Source organism: Pseudopipra pipra, chromosome 2 (genome assembly GCF_036250125.1).
Source record: "Pseudopipra pipra isolate bDixPip1 chromosome 2, bDixPip1.hap1, whole genome shotgun sequence".
NCBI classification, from domain to species: Eukaryota; Metazoa; Chordata; class Aves; order Passeriformes; family Pipridae; genus Pseudopipra; species Pseudopipra pipra.
The window spans coordinates 77788866-77801865 of NC_087550.1; the positions used below are offsets into that span (position 1 = coordinate 77788866).

Here is a 13000-nt window from a genome sequence, read left to right on the forward strand (position 1 = left end):
TGTCTAAGCAGCTTTTTTTGTTTCATATTGATGATTCAGAAGTTGCTGCTGCTGCTAACAGAGATGGCGTAGCAAGAGTGCTGTATAGATGAATAAGTTTGGACCCCTTGTGTTCCTGTGCTAATAACCAGTGTACGTGGCCAAACTCTTGCATCCATAGAAAGTAGAACCACATGTGAAGAGCTGATAAAACACACTTCCACCACTCCCTAGCAAAGTTCAAAATGCATTTGACAGACTCAGTAGAACTCACACTACACTTGTTCTGCACTTGTTATGGGCCATAACAGGTTTATATTGGCCACCTACCAAAAAACATTCCAGCCCTATCAATCCTTCTATAGTTAAACAATTACTGACGTGTTGCTTTTTTGCTGTTTCTTCAGCCAAAACTGAAATGTACTAAGCACGTTCACCATATATATACATTTACCACGCATTTTTCATAACTCCATGCAATACAATGTGATGATGGATGCACCTACATTACCCTTATCTATCAATTGGTTTTCTATATAAAGTTGCTCTGTTACATTTTGGTTTATATTGATATTGAAGAGGCTGCTATTGTTGTTTAAATGTGAACTCCTAATAGCTTGCACTTGTTTCATCTTGAGCTGTGACAATTTATAATTTGCCATACAAGAAGACAAAATCTGTTGGCACTGGCTGTGGAGATACTGAATCTTTGAGTTCAGTGGCAAGACAAAGTGGTAGCTCTGAATCAAAGGTCATGTCATTAGTTTGAGGTGAACTGAAGAAAACAGCTAGTCCAGTAGTTCTCTTGAGAAAAGATCCTTTCTGCTTAAATTCTGAGATCTCTGTTAGACAAAAAGAATATCTCTGCTGAGATCTCTCTCTTGCATTTAGGATTATTGTTTTATTAGGTGCCTAAAATTTATCATCATAGATAAGTGAAATGAAGTTGGAAGGGACCTTAGGAGGTCTCTAGTCCAGCCTCCTGCTCAGAGCATGGTCAGCTCTGAGTTCCAGTCAAGTCTTGGAAAAAATCCAAGGCTGGCTCCTGCACAACCTTTCTAGGCAACCCAATCCATTGTTTAAGGTGCAATTTGGATTGCTCCTCGGAAAGAAATACAGTGTTGTAACAGAACATTACATTCCTTACAAAAGCTTTTGCATATTTATCCATTTTCCCTTTGCTGGGATACCTTAGCTACATTCTAGCCACAAAGAGCCACAAATCTGTTTCTGTGTATTTGACAAAGGCAGATATTAATCTGTTAAGCAGTGTGCAAACACAGAAGATAGAGAGCAGACTTAATCTTCATTTCAACAGCAGAATTTTATGTAATTAAGTATTCCAAATAATATTTGGCCATTCTTGTACATATATTCCATATATATATGTGAAAAAAACCCTGAGTCCTCTGAAACCATTTTTCAGCAGAAGAACAATTACAGCAAAATTTTAAAATTATTCATATCACAGCTGTGCAAATAGGAATTGATTATCATAGCTGTTTCAGTGTGAATAGAATGATTAATGAATGTTTCTCGATAAGATGCAAATGTTTTATAGTATAAGTCACAGTGAACTATGTCTATTTAATAGAAATAGTAGCAGTAAGTGAAAATAAGTTGAGCTTCATCAGCACATGCAGTTAGCTGAAAATAAAACTTTATTTTTTTAACAGGTTGAAAGCAATTTTTGAGGTGAAAGGCTCCCTTTCTCTCTAACTTGGAGATAATGTAAATGTCAAATATTAGTCAGAATATATACCTGTTACCCAGTTATTAATTGACGGCCTCCTGAGCAGTGACTGCTGGCACCCTTTTATCTTGCTGTGAGATTGGAGGCCAATCTCTTCAGGACCTGTCAATGTCACTCCTATGACAGGCATTTGAGGTGTTTCCCTGAAGAGATTAAGGATGCCATACTGCATACTTTTTGTCCATTCTGTTGAAGACCAGCCATGGTTATTTGATTAGCATATCTCAAGATAAAGGTATTTTGGAATAAACAATGCAAAATATATTTCATAGTCTGTTAACTTTTCATTTTGATTTACAGGGATGAGTCAGTGAAAGAAAAATTGATGCAGAAGTAACATAAGCCTAGTTTCAACAGCTCACAGAACCTGCTGTGGCAACTTTCTAGCAATCAGAATTTATGCTGCTTTGCTATGCCCACACATACAGCTGCAGTGACATCCTCCTCCCAGGATGCTTCTCTTTCCAACGTTTACTGAAAAAAAGAAAAGCAACTGAAGCAACAAATAAAAGCAACTGAAGCTTTGTAAAATAAACACAGGAATTACAGCTTCTTATTTAAAATGACCCATCTCAGAAATCTAAAAGAATATACTTCCTGGGCCAGATCAACAAACTTCCTATGAAACTCTGGACCTATCTGTACTGTGTAGTGGACAACAGTAAAATGTGGCTGGAATGGGGAATGCAGCTCTAATTGCATACACCAGCTCAAGTTCATAAGCAATGCCACTGCCCTGCTGTGCCAACAAGACAGTGTGATTTTATTGATTTCTGGATTGTACTGGCTCCTACCATGCCAAATCTGAGCAACTAACTGTACCAGTAGATAAAAATAGGGCTTATCTTTAAGATTGCAGGTTTTTCTGAGTTTGCCTAAGCTAAATCTTAGCTTATTATTACCGGTTCAAGTTCATCGTGTAATAATGTGTTGGCACTTCTGATGCCAACTAACAATCCTGGTTGTTAACTGGCGTGAGCTCATAGTTATCCTCTTGTTTACAGTACCCTGTGAAGTTTTCAGGTGTTGAAAAAAAAAGAATATTTTTCTTTCTTTCCCTGATTGTAACTTGTGAATTTGTCTATGTGCTCAGTGAGAGGAACACAGGTGATACACCAGTGATACAAAAAAAAATAGTCTGAAATGTACTATAGGGCTATTAAATCACCATTGTTGATGATTCAAGTAACAATCACATACTTGTATTTTAAGCAAGGTTTGTCACATGCAAATGTTTGGGAGATTATTACTTCATGAGATAGAAAATTTATAAACAAAAAGTACAAAGTTGTGTATTTTTACATTAGTTCATAAGCTTATATGTGCAATGAACTGCCTCAGAACAATTCTGGCCACATAGTGCCCCAACAGCATCAAAAAAGACTTCAGTGTGAAGGTATAGGTGTATTCACAGAGGAAATACAATATTTCCCAGAATAGGGCAGTAGGATTTGATTTGTAAGCCTATCATGTAAGAATCAAAAGGTGCTATTGCTACATGCAAGGTGGAAAATATTAAATACCTGTACAATGAAGTATATCAGTGATTTTTCCTTTTTAGTCAGATCAGTGAGCTGAGTTCTGAATCCTTTCCAGAATGCCTAAAAAAAAGTAAGTTGGTAAATTAGCCAGTGAGTCCTGAATGCGCACTCAACCAAGTCACTTTTGACAGAAGTGAGGACTGCAGACTGTCTCCATAAAGCCAAGTGCAGTTTTTCTTTGAAGAAACTCTTCTATCCTTTGTAAACTGGTTCAGAATTTCAGTCATATTTTCACCTATGCAGGATGCAGACCGCACCATCCAGGGTTCTCCAGTGACAGCATATGCTGAGAGGCAGGGCTATTTGACATAGCAGCTTCTGCCTCAGGAGGAAATAGAGACTTGGCAGGACCAAGAAACCACTGCATGAGCTCCTGAAGAGGTAAATTCTGCAGTAACCCTCTGTTCCAGGTTCTGCCGGAGCAGCATTTGGGTCACATCAGAAGCCAGGGTGCCAGGACCAACTGGCTCAAAGTCTGTGTGTGGCTGAGCACCCAGCAGAAGAAATCTTGTGTTTATTGCTCATTTCCCACTGAATATCTTGCTAGTGCACCTCTAATGCAGGAATGAAAACTAGAACGCGCTTCTTAAAAGGATCATAGAATCATAGAGTAATTTGGGTTGGAAGGGACCACCGAAAATCCTCTAGTCCAATCTCCCCTGCCATGGGCAGGGACACCTTCCAGTAGATCAGGTTGCTCAGATCCCTATCCAAACAAACCTTGAATGTTTCCAGTGATGGGGCATCCACCACCTCTCTGGCCAACCTGTTCCAGTGTCTCACCAGATGAGAATGACTTTCCAAAGCCCTCTGCATTGTGTCGTTCCAATTTCAGAGAGAGGTGACACTTAGGATTACACCCTGTCTTTTATGATCCTGTGACTCTTGACTGGAAAAGGTCCTAAGCAACCTGAGATAACTTTGAAGCTGACCCTGCTTTATGCACAAGTAGAACAAGAAGCCCTCTGGTGCACTTGTCCAACCTAAACTACGCTGTGCGATTTGGTATGCTACTTACATAGAACTTGCTTAGCATAACTTCCTTGGTGTTACTAGCTTAATTTGCTGAAGCTGTAGGCTGCAAGCTGTGAACTTTCACCTAGATATGTTGAACTTTTACCTGGTCAAGTAAAAGAAGGCCCCAGAGCCAGTTCAAACCAGAAGATGAGGGAAGTACAATCATCAGCAGAAGCTGCAATCTTAGAGACAAGAAGAGAAAACGTCTCGCCTAGAGATAGTGAAGGGACCCAATGAAGAATAGGAAGACCCCAGTCAGAATCACAGAAATGTGGAGCTGGGACTTCTAGAGATCATCTAGTCCAAACCCCTGCTAAAGTAGCTTCACCTAGAGCAGGTTGCACAGAATAACATCCAGGCAGGTTTTGCATACCTCCAGAGAAAGAGATTCTACAACCCCTCTGGGCAGCCAGTTCCAGTGTTCTGTCACTGTCAAAGTAAAGAAGTTTTTCCTCATACTCAGATGGAATTTCCTGTGTTTCAGGTTTTCCCCACTGTTACCCTAATATTACTGCTGGTGCAATCAGTTGCAGGGATACAACTGATGGGGTGGGGAACTTAGGTTGTAAGGGTATAATTGCTCAGTGATTTCTTTGTGCGGGGTCCCTCTTTGGGGGCACCCAGCTTGAGCTGTAGTGCTATTTATAAGAAGGATTTTATAGAAGAGTCTCTTTTTGGCTTACTGTGTCAGCAAAAAGCTAGTGGAATGCTGTTATGGTGGTTGGCATGAGTAATTTCCTAAACAACTATTCTGTGTAATTTATTTTAACTAAAGATTTGTGTAGGTAAAGCAAAGCAGAATAAGCCGTGCTACTTTATTGTGTGAAATATGATGGATTTGCTTCCAGTGGAACAAATTCCAATGCTGCTTTTCAGATTTTGCTGTGTCTCTTCTATCCGTCTCTCCTTTTGGGAATGTTAGAAGCAAACTACTAGATAGGTTTCTCACCTGTCAGGGGTCATTTCAGCTCACTTCCCAAATGTGAAAAAGAATGCTTATGGAAAAATAATCTAAGGCTGTTCTTCCAGTGATTTATGCTGAATATCTTTAGAGGCAACATAGGAGTATTACTTTTAAATGATGCATATTAATAGTTTATGTTCTTTTCAGTTAATCTGACTATATAAAATTTTCAATTTTTATGATTTATGCACAAAGTTAATTACAATCCATTTTGTGAATGCAGCTTTAAAAATCAATGTAAAAAATAACAGTTATGTGTAAATGAAAGAGAAGCAAAAAGTGCAGCCACAAGCTCTTATAAATATAATGAAAATTAATTTATTACCCAAGTCTTTTATGACCTTCTGTTATTAAAACATTAAGAAACTCCCTGAAGTTAAATCTAATCTGGAAAACACACATTCACATATTCCAGGCAAATATATACTATAGGAACACTGTGAGAATTAAAGCTCCCAGAAAAAAATTAAGAATTATGATTCCCGTATCTTTGAAGTCAGCATGCTGTATCCATGAAGACATGATAAAATGTGTACTTAAAAATGTTCATACACCATAGAAAAGACAGGCATTACAGTTTTTAAGCACTGGAATGTACACAGATAAATTAAATTCCAGGTTTGTAATGGCACAGCATGTTTCTTTGGTTCCAATGGCACTGACCACTCAAAAATCAAAGGAAGTACAGTCCCAGGGAAATAAGGGGCCACCAAACACTTAAATTTAACTGCAAATTTGTGATTTACGTGTATCTATTAAGAGATTTAAATATGCATATTTCTGGAGCTGTGCACCTGTGTGTTGAAGTGATTGCACATAATTAGCAATGTGATTATCAAATATGTTTTCACATGCTGCATATAATTAGACTTACAGAAACACACTACATTTAGAATATTTTAATGTAGATAAACTTTGAGGGCAAAAATGAAGGGTTATTAAAGGAAAGTAAATCGTTTAACCCCTAAAGAGCTACCTTCTGCTAATGCTATCTCCTGTATCCTTCTTCTGGTAGAGGGATTCCCAGCCCTGCAGGCTTACTGCAGTGGTGAGGTAAGGGCAGTGGGATGGGCTTTTTCACCCCACCCTAGTGCTGCTGAAGGAGCAATGTGCAGTTCCAGACTATGGGACACTGAATACATAGAAAGAAAGAAAAAAAGAGAAGGCAAAAGAATTAATCCTATGTGCATGCTATCTCGATGCATCCTCTTTTTAATATCTTCATTGCTAAAATAAAATGGTCATGCATCTAGACAGATATTTGTCTAACTTCTAAGATTATACACAGGTATTGTGTATACATATATAGTGTGTATATATATATGATAACCACATAGAATTAACATCTCAAACTAAGGGAAAATTATGTTTATCTTTTAGTTTGTAATAAAGATAGATTTCTGTCTGGAAACCTTGGCTTTATTTTGGTTTTCCATTATTCTTTGGTTGTAGTTTCCTAGATTAAATTAAGTTAAATCAGAAATACACTGCTGGTACTGGTTATTCACATTTGGTAACTGCTATTCATACTATAATTTTGATAACTGATAGTTATCATAAACAATTTACTAAATTATATTAGGCTGATAAATTTAGGCTTTCTGAAACTATTAAGGTTAAATGATAGGTTTACTCTGATACTAAAGAATGAAAAGTGAGATCCTGCCCGCTGATGGCAAACTTTTCTGAAAGGGTCTTTCTAAGAGTCTTCCTTCCAAAAGATAGTGTAAGCTTCTATTTTCCCCACAATTTTGCTATAAACTTGAGGTTCTATTTCTTAGCAGGTGGGAGAGACAATGATAATTATGCTAAAAACATCTGGATTCAAATAAAATGCATTGTAAATGCATATGAATTTTTATGTCATTATCATAAACATCAATTCAAATTTTAAAATATATTAATTCCCAGTTATGCTTGCACATAAGCACAAATGAGTGTGCAGGGCTGCTAATTGTTTTACAGATCAAATTCTGATATTTCACTCACCATCACTGGTCTGCAAGCCACAATGTGACTACACTGCTGTGCACCATCTCTGTCTTCTCTTAGCAGTGCAATTCTCTTTCTATTTCAGCTTTTCTTTTGCCACAAGATGACATACAGTGTTGGTAGTTTGTAGTTACATGCTTCTCCTCACTAAACCACGTTAACTTCAGGTGCCCTTAGACCCATTGGTCAAACAAGCTGCTTTGACCAATCTGTATTTTGATCTCCTTTTTCTGCCAGCCAGAGAATTATTCCCTTATTTTTTGCCCATTCTTAATCTGAACAAACAGTCAAGCAATCTTCACCTCAACTCTCTCTCTGAATTTACAGTTTATTCATCTCAAACCTGTCACAGTGTTGAACAATTTTTCTTCCTTCTCATATTTCTTTCCTAGTCACTGGTTTGTTGCAGACAGACTGCAAGGCCAACAGATGCTTCCCTCAGCTGAGGGTTAGGGGAACTATTTGTATCTTGACATTTGCTGCCACAGTTTGCTGTTATAGGTTAAAATTCACAGTTCTTATGGTAATTACAGTTCCTTTAATCCAAGATAATAGGATAGATTAGTGCTGGAGATGGATGTCTCAAACCAAGACTTCAGACTTGGTATGAGTACCTAACATGTACTCATACTACATACATAACTACAGTACTGGTGACTTCTCTGTGCTGTGACTTTTGTAGGTTGGCCAGATTTGAGATAATAAGAGTATTCTGCTGCTGCCCCAGCTATAAAATAACTTATGTCTCTTCATCATTAAACTTGAATTCCTCTCAGCATTTTCCAGAAGTCCAGCTGGACTTTTATCTGATGACAGGACCAGTATTTCACTGATCTTAATAGAATAATTTAAAGAATAAATAATACCATTTCTATATCTTATAAATACACAAAAAGACAATATTAAATCTTTGTATGGCTGTCTGTTAGGGAAGGACCACTGATTATATGCCTTTAGGTGCTTATAGAAGCTTATAGTTAGGTAAATATGAAAGAGCTAAGAAAAATCCCCAAAGAAGGGGGCTGAAGTGTTCTAAAAGCTCTCATAGCAGCACATAAAAAAGTGCAGTTCTTGAATTCAAAGTATCCAGGTTGACTTGCTGAAATGAATCCAGGAAATGTCTAGTAAGAAATAGTGGCAAGCCAGAAAGCGATAACGGTTCTCAACTTGCTGTGATTTTCAGTAAGAAGGTGGAGGTCAGTTATAAAAGAAAGGTTCAGACTTGCAGACAGCTGTGAAAGCCAGATAGGGGTGCTAGAAGTGGAGCCTGATCTGCCATTTGCAATGCTTTTTCTTCATTTTTCACCTGTATCCCATAGAGATCAGATGAAAGAATCTGAGATCGTGTACTACAGAAATAATTTTTTTTTCCATTTTGGAGAGGGCAACTTCTTGGAAGATTTTTTTTGTCGTTGCTATTGGGGCTTTTTCTTTTCTTTGTTGGTTTGTTTGTGTGGTTTTGGTTTTTTTTTATTATATTTACATTCCATCCTAAAGACTGAAAAGATTAAAAAAAAAAGAGGGAGAAAGCCTAGTGGATAATTTCTAATATTAATTCATATTTGTTTCTCAGGGGACACTAAAGTTTCTAAACTTTATATAAAGTTGTGATGAGGATTTGTATCAAGATGGACTCTGTCCAAGGCACATCTAAAAGTCTGTCCTGAAGGAAAAGACAAGATACGACCTGCACAACTTTGAAAACCTTAGTAATTTGACTTCTAGACACAGGCAGAGGTGCTCAAGATAAAGTGATAGTGAAATAAGTTATGTTTGACGGGGACTTACAGATTAAGACCACCCGAAAGAAAGCAAAATGTTTTCGTGTGAAAATACTTCTGTGACGCTTATCACCAGGTGGCAGTGTTACACAGTCTTGCAATTCCTATACGTTGCTATATGAGTAGTTTTGGGGTCTTGGTTGGGAATACTGATAGGGATATTTGTTAGTTTTTGCTAGACAGAAGGAAGCATATATCAGTTTCAGAGGAGCCAGATCTCTCTGTGCATTGATCTCTCTGATCAGAGTCAATTCTTGGGAGGAAGCTGCGATATGGGAACTTGGGCATTGACTTTGACAACTTTACCTTCAAACATAGAGTTTATCACATGCTGTTAGACTGTTCTTTACTAGGAAAACCAAAATGCCATATGAAAAATGCAGTAGCAATATCCTTCACATGATTTTCAGTCTGAAGCATCTCTTCTAGTACCCAGATGTGAAAAAATAAATGTGGATGTGGTGCAGGTGACATGGCTTTGATCTGTAATAAGTCCACAAAAGCTTCTCTACACTCTAGACTTTGCATCATAAATATTGCAGGATTCAGGAGGCTGAGAGCTGGAAGGAATGTGTCTAAGTATATCTAAGTTCTTCCGTGCAGAGAGCAGAAATTAGAGAGCAATTTGCTATGTCCTTTGAAATGCTTTCCTCTGGCCTTCTTGTTGCAGATGCTGGTTGTAGAGAGCATACACAAACACCCTATGTTTAGGGATTATAAAAAAACCCCACCCTGCATTTCGGACTTCATGCTTTCTCCCTTTGTGCAAGACCAGCATTTGCTGCCAGTCACTTGATATTGCATCTTTTAACTGGAATATTTCTAACTTCACTGAAAGTATCTTCACACTCACCAACTATATCTGGCCATATCGTGAAGCCACACACATCTTTTGAATGGCAACAGCAGCCAGAGGCTGTTTGGCTAATTTGCAGGTGCTGTTCATGCCTCACATCATCCTTGCTACAGTTCTGATTATAGCTGGATACCAGCAAGGTTCCCCAAGTGCCACCCCATTCTCTAGGCAGTGGACTCCACTAAGCCCATATGCAGCCCTACATGGCAGAGATTTTTTTTGCTAACACACTGTAACTTCAACCTGAGTTTTGTAATGTAGCTTGGTTATGCCACAGTACAAAAGGCAAGAGAGGGAACATAAATTTTTCTTACTTAAGTTGAAACCTGCAAATGCTCAGCGGTGGTGTCTACATTAGTAAACTAAACATGTCCAGGAACTGCCTTGGGTACTGAGGCCAAATAGCATGACATGGTCTGACCTACACTGAAGCTGTAATCTTGGTCATCACTGAGTGCTGGTTGGAAATGATTTCTGGAATGGTGTGACTCCCAAATTACATCCAGGAGCTGTTTGGGAGAATGCTAGTTGGCACATGCACAAACATGGTTAGAACATTTTGTCATTCTTTATTCTGCTAGATGTCCAAGCCCAGGAATGATCCCTGGTGCAAGAGCAAAAATGACCAAGTTTACATGGTAGAAACAAGATCTACCTTTAAATATCTTATTTTGGCATTGATCTAAAAGATCTAGCTCAAAGTTTCCAGATATGTTCCATTTTTGGGAAATTACCTTCCCAACAACTGTAACTTAAAGAAAGGTATTGAAAGGTATTGTATTATTTCTATGGGGAGTTATATGGTTGTAAACAAAAACAAACAAATGAACAAAGAAGAATACTAGAATGTTGAAAGTGATTTGTGATGTTCCAGTTGTCTAAGGTCATTGTCTTACACAGGCAGAATATAGCTGATCCTTTCTCTCATAAGAAAAAAATGCAGCAATGTGGTGTAAGGAGTGACTTGCAGAAGTCCCTGCACATGGACAAGAAATTGGCTGACAACATTTTGTCTAAAGTGGCTGCATTATAATTAAAGGAAATTCAAGGTGGTCATAGGTTTAATAAAATTACTACATCCAGAAAAAGAATGGCAAGCAAGAGAAGTGAAAAGTAACAAGCCTTATGATGAAATGCAACTTTACAAGAAGAAAGACTGGTGGCAGTGTGATGCATAAACTGTTTTAAGAGGAAGAATGTGGCCCTCAATGTATCATTGAAATGAAGATTTGGTAAGTGCATATACTGAAATTTAATCCGACAACAAATACTGGAGGTTTATATTCTAAACATTAAAACAAATTAATCCCAGAGAGATGATTGCAGTTAGTGTGGATTTATTAATTCAACAATTTGTATCCTCATGATAAGAGAAACACCTGGGACTCACTGCACAATGAAAAATTGGTTTATTGGAAATCTTAAATGGCTACAAGCATTGAAACAGCTCAGGTCAAGCGGTGATAAATAATTTAAAGAAACCAGTGTGAGGTAGGTGTCACTTTAATTTTACATTAACAGATCTATTAGATATTAACCTTATCAGACAGGTAATTGCTAAATGAAATCATGCTTTTGTACCTTTGCTTCATAATATTATTTGCTGACTCATGCATTTTGTACAAACCTTGAAATTTGAACACTGATACTGTTTCACATGCCCATTGCTTCAGACTAGCAAATACTGCATTATCCTTTAAAATAAATTGTAAGTATGCCAATTTTTGTTTTTAGCAACTTGGAAAATATATTGAGTGTTACCTAGGAAATGACAAGAAGGGACACATTGTGTTGGAATTATAAACTAATTTTCTATGCACATTTTTACTTGTCAGCATGTCTCTGGTAGAAATGACAGTAGAGCTGGTATGTAAATTTTAACAGGTGAAGGTATCCTGCCTGAAATTGTCATGAAGAATAGGTAATTTAAGAATTATTTTATTTGAATGCTTGGTGAACTCTGAGATATCTGCTGACAGCATAGGATCTTGGAGAATTATTATCTTGGAAATAAAAGGATCTCAAGTCTTATGTGTAATTGTTTTATTTTTAAATAATAGAATCATAGAATGGCCTGAGTTGGATGGGACTTTAAAGATCATCTAGTTCCAACCCCCCTGGGCATGGCCAGAGACATCTTTCACTAGACCAGGTTGCTCAGAGCCACATCCAACCTGGCCTGGAACACTTCCAGGAATGGGGCATCCACAACTGGGCAACTTGTTCCAGTGCCTTACCACCATCATGGTAAATCCACAGAAAATCTACAGGAACTACATTCATTTTGTAAGAGTATCTCAAAACTAGCTTGTAACTGACTTTGGATTTTTCTTGTAATTAAAGTCTCATTGGAGATTTATAGATGAGTGATATTTGAAAGGGGAAATGTTGGTATTGAACAGTGTTTGCAATTTTTAGGCGTTAATTTTGAATCCAGTTGTGTTCCAATTAAAATGACAGAAACGTGACTGTTTCTAAAATGACCTGTATCATTTTTTCATTGGTGCTAATACAACGGGGCCCTATGCAGTAATGTGGACCTCTATAAAGAGAATATAAACTACTACCAATGAAGACACTACATTCTCTGTGTAGGGATACTTAGCCTCTGATGAGTATGATGAGACCCAGGTTCACTCGAGACCCCCAGCTGCTATCCAAACTAGGGCCACGTTCAGTATAACTTGGGGTGTAACTGCACACCCTATGTGCAGTTGGGAAGACCTGGGTGGTGGTTGGATCTTCTCTGGGTTGTGGCTCTACACAAATCATGGTCCACAGACTGCCATTAAGGACATTAAAATTCATTAAGTAAAAGCCTGTCTTTGTAAGCTGCATAAACACATTGATTCATGTGGCACTGCAAGTACTTTTTGCTAGTTTCAGAGAAAGGAGAACTTTTTAAAAGTCAAATTTTCATCTAAACCTCATTATAAATATTTTTACTTCTCTTGTACGTAATTTCCATTAATTTTTTTTGCCAGTCTTCATGAATCAGTAACTGTCTTGAGTAAGTTTAAATAAAAAAGAATTTAAAATTTAACTGAAATTCATTATTACTGTGTTTTGCAACCTTAGCTTTGAGCTCCTTTTCATGGAGATGAAGGTACAGTGTCA

General features: G+C 37.6%; 1 long non-coding RNA gene across 1 annotated transcript; it reads right to left on the reverse strand.

The window, feature by feature from the left end:
* Positions 1 to 1617: 1617 nt before the first annotated feature.
* Positions 1618 to 6383, reverse strand: LOC135406994 (uncharacterized). Its single transcript, XR_010426624.1, has 3 exons — positions 6231 to 6383; positions 3256 to 3333; positions 1618 to 2206 (listed from the first exon to the last, which is right to left on the reverse strand). It is a non-coding gene; the product is annotated as an uncharacterized LOC135406994 (long non-coding RNA).
* Positions 6384 to 13000: the final 6617 nt, after the last annotated feature.